We start from the raw sequence: 12,642 nt of genomic DNA, 5'->3' as shown, positions 1-12,642 counted from the left end.
CGCACCCCGGGATGCATACTCTCTTCCACCTTCTTCTGTTGGGAAAAAGATACTAAAGTCTGAGGACACATACCACCGACTCAAAAACAGCTTCTTCCCTGCTGCCATCAGACTTCTGAATGGACCTACCTCGCACTAAGTTGATCGTTCTCTACACCCTAGCTATGACTGTAACACTACATTCTGCACACACTCCTTTTCTTCTCTATGTACGGTACGCTGTCTGTATAGCGCACAAGAAACAATACTTTTCACTGTACACCAATACATGTGACAACAATAAATCAAATCAAACTCCAATTCTAGTGAGCTCACAAGCTCCATCAGGAAAGTGGTGCTGCCTCCATGGAACATTTCACTCTGGGAATTTGAGAGAGGAACTACCTTTCATTGATATAGCACTTTTCCTGTCTTGAGGATGCCCCAAAGCAGCCAGAGGTATTGTCACTACGCCAGCAACAGAAGCCTTTTTGGCACACGATTTACTGTGACAGCAGTCCTTTGTGGACTGATTCCAATGCTTCAGTTCAAATAGCTTGGTGCTCCAAGGTCTGTCTGTTTAGCTCCTGCGCAATGCTAGTTTGAGACTGTGCAGATTATAAACAGATTCTGATGATATTCCCCTTTGTAATCATCAGTTAACTCACAAGCTGAGTGATGGGAGCAAGTTTAACTGACAGTTTAGTTCACAGTCCCAGAAAAGGTGAGCTTAGCAGGGGGACAGCAGGTGATTTAAAACACCTGCATTCTATCAAGTTGCTGCTGAGCCAGCCTGAAGGAGTCTGGAGTGGAAAGAGGCGTGGAGAAAGGTTCCCTCCAGAAACTGAAGAGAATCCTCGATGCTCGGTGAAAGGAAGGGCTCAATAATCCTGATTTGTCTCTCATTTCACATAGGACAGTTGAGGTCAGAATGAATTTATCACTGTGAACTGGTAATGTACTCCATGTCAAATGAGGCAGCCTCTCGGCTCACACTCGTACTCCTAGAAGACATGAGAAACTTCCATGGAAGCAGGTGACAGATTACAGTCTGCTCAAAGGAGGAAGTTAATTTTACACCATTATACAACAGAGACATTTTGCAGTTGTTGTGAACTCCAGTCACAAGGTAAGCAGGGTCACTTTGCAGCAGTGTCTGGTAATGCTAAAGCCATGAGGAGGTCTAGTGCAGATCTCAAACTGCTCAATCATCAGGATAAGGATGAGCGCAGTTATATTTTGGCCACTTGGTATTGAGCAGGGTGGCTGCATAAAGCACAGTGGGATGCAGGGTAAATCAATACCAATTTCAATCCAACAATACATCTTTGTTCTTATCTCCGAGGGCTACCGCACTTCTTTCTTTGGGACGTTGCTGTTTCTCACATGCCTGGAGTATGCACATGTCAAAACAGTTTTATACTTTCGACATTCAATCCAGTGTTGCACAGGCCACAATCCAGTACACGTTTGATCAGATTCCCTCAGCTGACAACCAGTGCTTGCATGTTTCTTCCAATGCTCGATTATCTTCTGCCTTCATTCAATATTCATGATCAAATGTCATATCTCCTCTTTCCACTTACTCTTGTCCAGATCCCACCAATTTTATTCTGTCTTTACACTGTTTACCCGAACACTGGGTCAAATCTCAATGATGCCCAATGTCCGAATTCTCCTCCCCATAATTCACACCGAGTCCTGGTCACCCATCACTCCTGTGCTCACTGACTGACATGGGCTCCAGGTCCAGCAACATCTCAACTTTAAAATTCTTATCCCTGTTTACCAAACCTTATGTCTTCACCTCCCTATCTCTGTAACCTCCTCCAGCCTTCCTACTTGCCTCTTCTATTTTGGATTTTAAGTGCTCCACCATTGACATCTGAGCCTTCTGCTACCCGTTCTTAAAGTCTGGAATTCCCTCCCTGAGACTCTCCAACTCCCTTTCCTCCTTTGTGATGCTTCTTAAAACATACTTCTTTCACCAAGCTTTTGGGAATCGCCCTCACTGCTCAGGTGGCTGTGTGTCAAGTCTTATCTGATTATCCGTACGTTAAAGGTGCTGTATCAATGCAGGTCACAGTTGTCAACATCAGCTCCAGATTGTTGGCCTTAGAGCTAATTTTTCATTTAATTCCAGGACATTTTAAGCGCTCTGTTGTTAAAATGTGTGCTCCAGTTTATTGCATCACACAACACAGGCTATTCAGCCCATGAGCGTGAAAAAGCTAACCAATTCCATTTTCTCCACAATATTTCCAATAGATCAAATTCACACCAGTATGACATGATTGTGTGCATGTGAAAGAAAACTACACTGCTATTGTAAAGAATCAACATTCTTGTCCTTCTTGCTGCTTTCAGGGCTCGAGGATGCATCGATCTCCAGTATTGCTGACAGAAGTAATAGCTCGGTATGGATGCCACAGAGAATCAGAGTGGTTCTTGCACCAAAGGAGCTCAGTCAGCCTGTGAAGTCTGTACCAGCTCTCCGCAATTTAAGCTAGTTCCACTTCCAATCCCAGTATTGCTCCAACTTGGTGCTCATCAAACTCCCTTTGGAAAGCCTCAATTCAACGTGCTGCCACCACACTCTCGGGGTCGTGCATTCCAGATTCCAACCACTCACTTTGGAATATACGTTGACACGGAATTTAACTGCTTGCAAACTGGATTCTGCCGCCAGTATCAAATTGTGTGCCCTTTGCCTTTCCTTCAGTGCTAGAAATCAAAGTAAACCTAGGTGAAGATGATCTATGGTATAGCCTGTCAGTAAACCAAGGCTGCTTCTCACAACCAGTATTCAGTGAAGCCAACCATCCTGGTGAAGGGAGATGTAAAGAATAGGCTTAGAGGGAATAATATCGTTAGTCTAGGTAACAATTTATATTCATAGGTTCCTGTATAGCAATTTATATTGGTAGAGATAGATAGTACATAATAAATGTGTATGAATTTTTTGTTATACGATTACAAAAGGCCTGCATATAAGCTTCACCATGTGAACAGAAGTTCAGAATATTAAAATGACACAAAATGGATACTAACTGCGTTAGCCACATTCCTGAACACAATTAGCTGGCTTAATCACAAGCTTGTGTATAATAGACCACAGATACTGGTGGCTGGTACCAGTCTATAGTCCAAGGTCTCGGATGAAAACCAGACACATAAGATTAGGGAGGGCATTCATAGAAAATGATAAGGAGGCTCACTGGACAAGGAGTATTGTAAACTCAAGGACTCCAGGTAGGAGAAAGGAAGATAATACTAATAAGTCGTGTCCATGAAACCACGAGCTGATCATGCTGCCAGACCAGCTGAGATTTTCCAGCATTTCCTGTTTCAGATTCCAGCATCCGCTGTAATTTGCTTTTTGACCTTTCTTCAGTTGCTCGGTGCCGGTTCGACAAGTTCTCTCTACTGGGCGGCACAGTGGCTAGCAAACTGCCTCAAAGCACCAGGGACCTGGGTTTGATTCCCAGCTTGGGTCACTGTCTGTGTTGAGTCTGCACGTTCTCCCCGTGTCAGCGTGGGTTCCCTCCCACAGACAAAAGATATGCAGGTCAGGTTGATTGGCCATGCTAAACCTAGTGTCAGGGGGATTAGCAGGGTAAATGCATGGGGTTACGGGGATAGGACCCGAGTGCAATTGTGGTCAGTGCAGACTCGATGGGCTGAATGGCCTCCTTCTGCACTGGAGGGATGCTATGAGTCTATGAAGCTGGCTGGGAACTCAGCAGACAGGCTGCTCCTGTACACCAGAACAATGAGGCAAGTGATTTTTATCTGAGCTGAAGGAAGGATGCACAGTGTGGATTATTCTAGACTTTTCAACAATATCAAAGAACAATACAGCACAGGAACAGGCCCTTCGGCCCTCCTGCGGGGGGCGGGGGGCGGTATCCTTGGATATGCCAGAGTGCTTCACAGCTCATGGGGAATTTTCCAAGTGTGGTGATTGAACAGAACCTTGCTGTTTCTTCCAGAGAGCTGTTTATAAGAGAAACCATTTCCAATTCAAGTTGGACATGTTCTGGTCAGATTTCTTCCCTCCACCAAAAACGGGCAGTGAATATTTCCCCTGAAGCTCCAGCTACACCCCCCACACCCCAGGGCCCAGACACCGCCCCCCCCCGGGCCCAGACCCCCCACCCCACCACACCCCAGGACCCAGATACCCCACCCCCCCGGGGCCCAGATACCCCCCTCCATCCCGGGGCCCAGACACCCCCCACTCCCACCGGGGCCCAGACACCCCCCACTCCCACCGGGGCCCAGACACCCCCCACTCCCACCGGGGCCCAGACACCCCCCACTCCCACCGGGGCCCAAATACCCCCCCAGGCCCAGATACCCCCACCACCCATCTGGCCCAGATACCCCATACCCTCCCAACCCCGGGGCCCAGATACCGCACCCCCCCACACCCCAGGGCCTAGATAGCCCACAGCCACCCCGCCCCCCCACCGGGGCCCAGATACCCCATAGCCCCCGGGGCCCAGATTTCCAACACCCCCCCGGGCCCCAGATACCCCACACATACGCCCTCCGGGGCCCAGAATCCCCACAAACCCCCACCCCGGGGCCCAGACACCCACCCCCCCCCCCGGGGGCCAGACACCCTGCACCCCCCCCTCACACCCCGGGGCCCAGATACCCCACCCCCGACCAGGGGCCCGGATTCCCCACAACCCCCCCACCCCAGGGCCCAGACACCCCACACCCCCCCAAACCCTGGGGCCTGGGGCCCAGATACCCCACACCTCCCCACACCCTGGGCCCAGATACCCTTCACCCCGGGGCCCAGATGCCCCGCACCCCCCCCCCCACATCCTGGGGCCCAGACACCCCCCCCCCCGGGGCCCAGATGCCCCACAGCCCCCCCCCCCCCCCCCGGGGCCCAGATACACCCCACCCCCTCCCCAGGGCCCAGATACACACCCCCCCCCCTCCTGGGGCCCAGATACCCCCCTCTCCCCTCCCCAGGGCCCAGATACACACCCCCTCCTCCCTCCCCAGGCCCAGATACCCCCCCTCCCCAGGGCCCAGATACACACCCCTCCTCCCTCCCGGGGCCCAGATACCCCCCCCCTCCCCAGATACCCCCCCTCCCCTCCCCAGGCCCAGATACCCCCCCTCCCCTCCCCAGGGCCCAGATACACAACCCCCCCCCCCTCCCTGGGGCCCAGATACCCCCCCCTTCCTGGGGCCCAGAAACCCCGCCCCTACTCCCCGGGGCCCAGAAACCCCCCCCCCCCCCCATACTCCCCTGGGCCCAGATCCCCCCCCCAACTCCCCTGGGCCCAGATCCCCCCCCAACTCCTCTGGGCCCAGATCCACCCCCCCCCAACTCCTCTGGGCCCAGATCCACCCCCCCCCAACTCCCCTGGGCCCAGATCCCCCCCCCCAAACTCCCCTGGGCCCAGATCCCCCCCCCCAACTCCCCTGGGCCCAGATCCCCCCCCCCCAACTCCCCTGGGCCCAGATCCCCCCCCCCCCAACTCCCCTGGGCCCAAATCCCCCCCCCCCCAACTCCCCTGGGCCCAGATCCCCCCCCCCCCCCCAACTCCCCTGGGCCCAGATCCCCCCCCCCCAACTCCCCTGGGCCCAGATCCCCCCCCCCCAACTCCCCTGGGCCCAGATCCCCCCCCCCCAACTCCCCTGGGCCCAGATCCCCCCCCCCCCCAACTCCCCTGGGCCCAGATTCCCCCCCCCCCCCCAACTCCCCTGGGCCCAGATCCCCCCCCCCCCCCGCCAACTCCCCTGGGCCCAGATCCCCCCCCCCCCAACTCCCCTGGGCCCAGATCCCCCCCCCAACTCCCCTGGGCCCAGATCCCCCCCCCTCTCCCTGGGCCCAGATCCCCCCCCCCCCAAGCCCAGATCCCCCCCCCCCTCTCCCTGGGCCCAGATCCCCCCCCCCCCTCCCTGGGCCCAGATCCCCCCCCCCCTCCCTGGGCCCAGATCCCCCCCCCTCCCTGGGCCCAGATCCTCCCCCCCCTCCCCCCGGGCCCAGATCCTCCCCCCCCCTCCCTCCGGGCCCAGATCCCCCCCCCCCCTCCCTGGGCCCAGATCCCCCCCCCCTCCCTCCGGGCCCAGATCCCCCCCCCCCCCTCCCTGGGCCCAGATCCCCCCCCCCTCCCCCCGGGCCCAGATCCTCCCCCCCCCTCCCTCCGGGCCCAGATCCCCCCCCCCCCTCCCTGGGCCCAGATCCCCCCCCCCTCCCTCCGGGCCCAGATCCCCCCCCCCCCCCTCCCCCCGGGCCCAGATCCTCCCCCCCCCCTCCCTGGGCCCAGAAACCCCCCCCCCCCTCCCTGGGCCCAGAAACCCCCCCCCCCCTCCCTGGGCCCAGAAACCCCCCGCCCCGGGACCCAGATCCCCCCCCCCCTCCTCTTACGGGGCCCCTTGAGACACAGCCCGGGGAGACTGGTGCAGCTCCGGGCTGAGTTGTCGCAGGGCGGATTCCCCATTCCCCGGCCGGCTCTCTCCCGGGGCCGGGTCTCCCCCCCCCCCGGGGCCGGGTCTCCTTCCCCCCGGGGCCAGCTCTCTCTCCCGGGCCGAGCTCTCTCTCCCGGGGCCGGGTCTCCCCCCCCCCGGGGCCGGGTCTCCCCCCCCCCCGGGGCCGGGTCTCCCTCCCCCCCGGGGCCGGGTCTCCTTCCCCCCGGGGCCAGCTCTCTCTCCCGGGCCGGTCTCTCCCACCTGCCGTCGCCTCCGCTCTGAGTCCCGGGTACCGCCACGCCGCCCCGCCCCCTCTCTCCCGCGCCCGCGTTGATTGGCCGAGCCGCAGCGGCCTCCTCTCCTCTCATTGGACGGAAGTCCCGTCAAACCAACCGCCGGCCACGTGCCTACGGGCCCCGCCCCGATTGGCGGCAGCTCCAGCCGAGGCTGAGCTCCCATTGGCCAGGCTGGCTGTCACTCAGGCCGGGCCCTGCTGCCCAGGGTCTGATTGGCTGGGAGGCTGAGGCGGGACCAGCCTCCCATTGGCTAGTCCAGCTGTCACTCAGGTTGAACCACGTGCTCGGAACCGACCGGCACGCGCGGCCGAGCTTCTGGAAGATTCCCCGAGGCTCCCGGTCATTGCAGCGGCGGAGTTCTGCCCCCACTGACCGGCATCGAGCCCGGGCCCACAGACTGACCGGCATCGAGCCCGGTCCCACCCACTGACCGGCATCGAGCCCGGGCCCACCCCCTGACCGGCATCGAGCCCGGGCCCACCCACTGACCGGCATCGAGCCCGGGCCCACCCACTGACCGGCATCGAGCCCGGGCCCACCCACTGACCGGCATCGAGCCCGGGCCCACAGACTGACCGGCATCGAGCCGGGTCCACAGACTGACCGGCATCGAGCCCCGGGCCCACCCACTGACCGGCATCGAGCCTGGGCCCACCCACTGACCGGCATCGAGCCCCGGGCCCACCCACTGACCGGCATCGAGCCCGGGCCCACCCACTGACCGGCATCGAGCCCGGTCCCACCCACTGACCGGCATCGAGCCCGGGCCCACCCCCTGACCGGCATCGTGCCCGGGCCCACAGACTGACCGGCATCGAGCCCGGGCCCACCCCCTGACCGGCATCGAGCCCGGGCCCACCCACTGACCGGCATCGAGCCCGGGCCCACCCACTGACCGGCATCGAGCCCGGGCCCACCCCCTGACCGGCATCGAGCCCGGGCCCACCCACTGACCGGCATCGAGCCCGGGCCCACAGACTGACCGGCATCGAGCCGGGTCCACAGACTGACCGGCATCGAGCCCCGGGCCCACCCACTGACCGGCATCGAGTCTGGGCCCACCCACTGACCGGCATCGAGCCCCGGGCCCACCCACTGACCGGCATCGAGCCCCGGGCCCACCCACTGACCGGCATCGAGCCTGGGCCCACCCACTGACCGGCATCGAGCCCGGTCCACAGAATGACCGGCATCGAGCCCGGGCCCACCCACTGATCGGCATCGAGCCTGGGCCCACCCACTGACCGGCATCGTGCCCGGGCCCACCCACTGACCGGCATCGAGCCCGGGCCCACAGACTGACCGGCATCGAGCCCGGGCCCACCCACTGACCGGCATTGAGCCCGGGCCCACCCACTGACCGGCATCGAGCTCGGTCCACAGACTGACCGGCATCAAGCCCGGGCCCACCCACTGACCGGCATCGAGCCCGGTCCACAGACTGACCGGCATCGGGCCCGGGCCCACCCACTGACCGGCATCGAGCCCGGGCCCACCCACTGACCGGCATCGAGCTCGGTCCACAGACTGACCGGCATCAAGCCCGGGCCCACCCACTGACCGGCATCGAGCCCGGTCCACAGACTGACCGGCATCGGGCCCACCCGCTGACCAGCATCGAGCCCCGGGCCCACCCACTGACCGGCATCGAGCCCCGGGCCCACCCACTGACCAGCATCGAGCCCGGGCCCACCCACTGACCGGCATCGAGCCCGGGCCCACAGAATGACCGGCATCGAGCTCGGGCCCACCCACTGACCGGCATCGAGCCCGGGCTCACCCACTGACCGGCATCGAGCCCGGTCCCACCCACTGACCGGCATCGAGCCCGGGTCCACCCACTGACCGGCATCGAGCCCGGGCCCACAGAATGAGCGGCATCGAGCCCGGGCCCACCCACTGACCGGCATCGAGCCCGGGCTCACCCACTGACCGGCATCGAGCCCGGTCCCACCCACTGACCGGCATCGAGCCCGGGTCCACCCACTGACCGGCATCGAGCCCCGGGCCCACCCACTGACCGGCATCGAGCCCTGGGCCCACCCACTGACCGGCATCGAGCCCGGGCCCACCCACTGACCGGCATCGAGCCCGGGCCCACCCACTGACCGGCATCGAGCCCGGGCCCACCCACTGACCGGCATCGAGCCTGGGCCCACCCACTGACCGGCATCGAGCCCCGGGCCCACCCACTGACCGGCATCGAGCCCGGTCCACAGACTGACCGGCATCGAGCCCGGGCCCACCCACTGACCGGCATCGAGCCCGGGCCCACCCACTGACCGGCATCGAGCCCGGGCCCACCCACTGACCGGCATCGAGCCCGGTCCACAGACTGACCGGCATCGAGCCCCGGGCCCACCCACTGACCGGCATCGAGCCCGGTCCACAGAATGTCCGGCATCGAGCCCGGGCCCACCCACTGATCGGCATCGAGCCTGGGCCCACCCACTGACCGGCATCGAGCCCGGGCCCATCCACTGACCGGCATCGAGCCCGGTCCACAGAATGACCGGCATCGAGCCCGGGCCCACCCACTGACCGGCATCGGGCCCGGGCCCACCCACTGACCGGCATCGAGCCCGGTCCACAGAATGACCGGCATCGAGCCCGGGCCCACCCACTGACCGGCATCGAGCCCCGGGCCCACCCACTGACCGGCATCGAGCCTGGGCCCACCCACTGACCGGCATCGAGCCCCGGGCCCACCCACTGACCGGCATCGAGCCCGGTCCACAGACTGATCGGCATCGAGCCCGGGCCCACCCACTAACCAGCATCGAGCCCGGGCCCACCCACTGATCGGCATCGAGCCTGGGCCCACCCACTGACCGGCATTGAGCCCCTGGCCCACCCACTGACCGGCATCGAGCCCGGTCCACAGACTGACCGGCATCGAGCCCGGGCCCACCCACTGACCGGCATCGAGCCCGGTCCACAGACTGACCGGCATCGAGCCCGGGCCCACCCACTGACCGGCATCGAGCCCGGGCCCACCCACTGACCGGCATCGAGCTCGGTCCACAGACTGACCGGCATCAAGCCCAGTCCCACCCACTGACCGGCATCGAGCCCGGGTCCACCCACTGACCGGCATCGAGCCCGGGCTCACCCACTGACCGGCATCGAGCCCGGTCCCACCCACTGACCGGCATCGAGCCCGGGTCCACCCACTGACCGGCATCGAGCCCCGGGCCCACCCACTGACCGGCATCGAGCCCTGGGCCCACCCACTGACCGGCATCGAGCCCGGGCCCACCCACTGACCGGCATCGAGCCCGGGCCCACCCACTGACCGGCATCGAGCCCGGGCCCACCCACTGACCGGCATCGAGCCTGGGCCCACCCACTGACCGGCATCGAGCCCCGGGCCCACCCACTGACCGGCATCGAGCCCGGTCCACAGACTGACCGGCATCGAGCCCGGGCCCACCCACTGACCGGCATCGAGCCCGGGCCCACCCACTGACCGGCATCGAGCCCGGGCCCACCCACTGACCGGCATCGAGCCCGGTCCACAGACTGACCAGCATCGAGCCCCGGGCCCACCCACTGACCGGCATCGAGCCCGGTCCACAGAATGTCCGGCATCGAGCCCGGGCCCACCCACTGATCGGCATCGAGCCTGGGCCCACCCACTGACCGGCATCGAGCCCCGGGCCCACCCACTGACCGGCATCGAGCCCGGTCCACAGAATGACCGGCATCGAGCCCGGGCCCATCCACTGACCGGCATCGAGCCCGGTCCACAGAATGACCGGCATCGAGCCCGGGCCCACCCACTGACCGGCATCGGGCCCGGGCCCACCCACTGACCGGCATCGAGCCCGGTCCACAGAATGACCGGCATCGAGCCCGGGCCCACCCACTGACCGGCATCGAGCCCGGTCCACAGACTGACCGGCATCGAGCCCGGGCCCACCCACTAACCAGCATCGAGCCCGTGCCCACCCACTGACCAGCATCGAGCCCCGGTCCCACCCACTGACCAGCATCGAGCCCGGGCCCACCCACTGACCGGCATCGAGCCCGGGCCCACCCACTGACCGGCGTCGAGCCCGGGCCCACCCACTGACCGGCATCGAGCCCGGTCCACAGACTGACCGGCATCGAGCCCGGGCCCACCCACTGACCGGCATCGAGCCCGGTCCACAGAATGACCGGCATCGAGCCCGGGCCCACCCACTGATCGGCATCGAGCCAGGGCCCACCCACTGACCGGCATCGAGCCCCTGGCCCACCCACTGACCGGCATCGAGCCCGGTCCACAGACTGACCGGCATCGAGCCCGGGCCCACCCACTAACCAGCATCGAGCCCGGGCCCACCCACTGACCGGCATCGAGCTCGGTCCACAGACTGACCGGCATCAAGCCCGGGCCCACCCACTGACCGGCATCGAGCCCGGTCCACAGACTGACCGGCATCGAGCCCGGGCCCACCCACTGAACGGCATCGAGCCCGGGCCCACCCACTGACCGGCATCGAGCTCGGTCCACAGACTGACCGGCATCAAGCCCGGGCCCACCCACTGACCGGCATCGAGCCCGGTCCACAGACTGACCGGCATCGAGCCCGGGCCCACCCACTGACCGGCATCGAGCCCCGGGCCCACCCACTGACCGGCATCGAGCCCCGTGCCCACCCACTGACCAGCATCGAGCCCGGGCCCACCCACTGACCGGCATCGAGCCCGGGCTCACCCACTGACCGGCATCGAGCCCGGTCCCACCCACTGACCGGCATCGAGTCCGGGTCCACCCACTGACCGGCATCGAGCCCGGGCCCACAGAATGACCGGCATCGAGCCCGGGCCCACCCACTGACCGGCATCGAGCCCGGGCTCACCCACTGACCGGCATCGAGCCCGGGCCCACCCACTGACCGGCATCGAGCCCGGGCCCACCCACTGACCGGCATCGAGCCCGGTCCACAGACTGACCGGCATCGAGCCCCGGGCCCACCCACTGACCGGCATCGAGCCCGGTCCACAGAATGTCCGGCATCGAGCCCGGGCCGACCCACTGATCGGCATCGAGCCTGGGCCCACCCACTGACCGGCATCGAGCCCGGGCCCATCCACTGACCGGCATCGAGCCCGGTCCACAGAATGACCGGCATCGAGCCCGGGCCCACCCACTGACCGGCATCGGGCCCGGGCCCACCCACTGACCGGCATCGAGCCCGGTCCACAGAATGACCGGCATCGAGCCCGGGCCCACCCACTGACCGGCATCGAGCCCCGGGCCCACCCACTGACCGGCATCGAGCCTGGGCCCACCCACTGACCGGCATCGAGCCCCGGGCCCACCCACTGACCGGCATCGAGCCCGGTCCACAGACTGATCGGCATCGAGCCCGGGCCCACCCACTAACCAGCATCGAGCCCGGGCCCACCCACTGATCGGCATCGAGCCTGGGCCCACCCACTGACCGGCATTGAGCCCCTGGCCCACCCACTGACCGGCATCGAGCCCGGTCCACAGACTGACCGGCATCGAGCCCGGGCCCACCCACTGACCGGCATCGAGCCCGGTCCACAGACTGACCGGCATCGAGCCCGGGCCCACCCACTGACCGGCATCGAGCCCGGGCCCACCCACTGACCGGCATCGAGCTCGGTCCACAGACTGACCGGCATCAAGCCCAGTCCCACCCACTGACCGGCATCGAGCCCGGGTCCACCCACTGACCGGCATCGAGCCCGGGCTCACCCACTGACCGGCATCGAGCCCGGTCCCACCCACTGACCGGCATCGAGCCCGGGTCCACCCACTGACCGGCATCGAGCCCCGGGCCCACCCACTGACCGGCATCGAGCCCTGGGCCCACCCACTGACCGGCATCGAGCCCGGGCCCACCCACTGACCGGCATCGAGCCCGGGCCCACACACTGACCGGCATCGAGCCCGGGCCCACCCACTGAC

The 12,642-nt window shown here is 64.3% G+C and overlaps 1 protein-coding gene across 1 annotated transcript in view; it reads right to left on the bottom strand.

Moving 5' to 3' along the window:
- The window catches only part of piwil2 (piwi-like RNA-mediated gene silencing 2), a 91,358-nt gene extending 84,631 nt beyond the window's left edge, over positions 1-6,727 (bottom strand). The window contains exon 1 of the mRNA XM_078239668.1: positions 6,682-6,727. The gene's annotated coding sequence lies outside the window, so the exon portion shown is untranslated. The remainder of the gene's footprint in view (positions 1-6,681) is intronic.
- Between the last annotated feature and the right edge of the window lie 5,915 nt (positions 6,728-12,642).

This window comes from Mustelus asterias, chromosome 22 (genome assembly GCF_964213995.1).
Source record: "Mustelus asterias chromosome 22, sMusAst1.hap1.1, whole genome shotgun sequence".
NCBI classification, from domain to species: Eukaryota; Metazoa; Chordata; class Chondrichthyes; order Carcharhiniformes; family Triakidae; genus Mustelus; species Mustelus asterias.
Note: the sequence above shows the minus strand (reverse complement) of the source record. Positions and strands in the feature narration are given on the sequence as shown.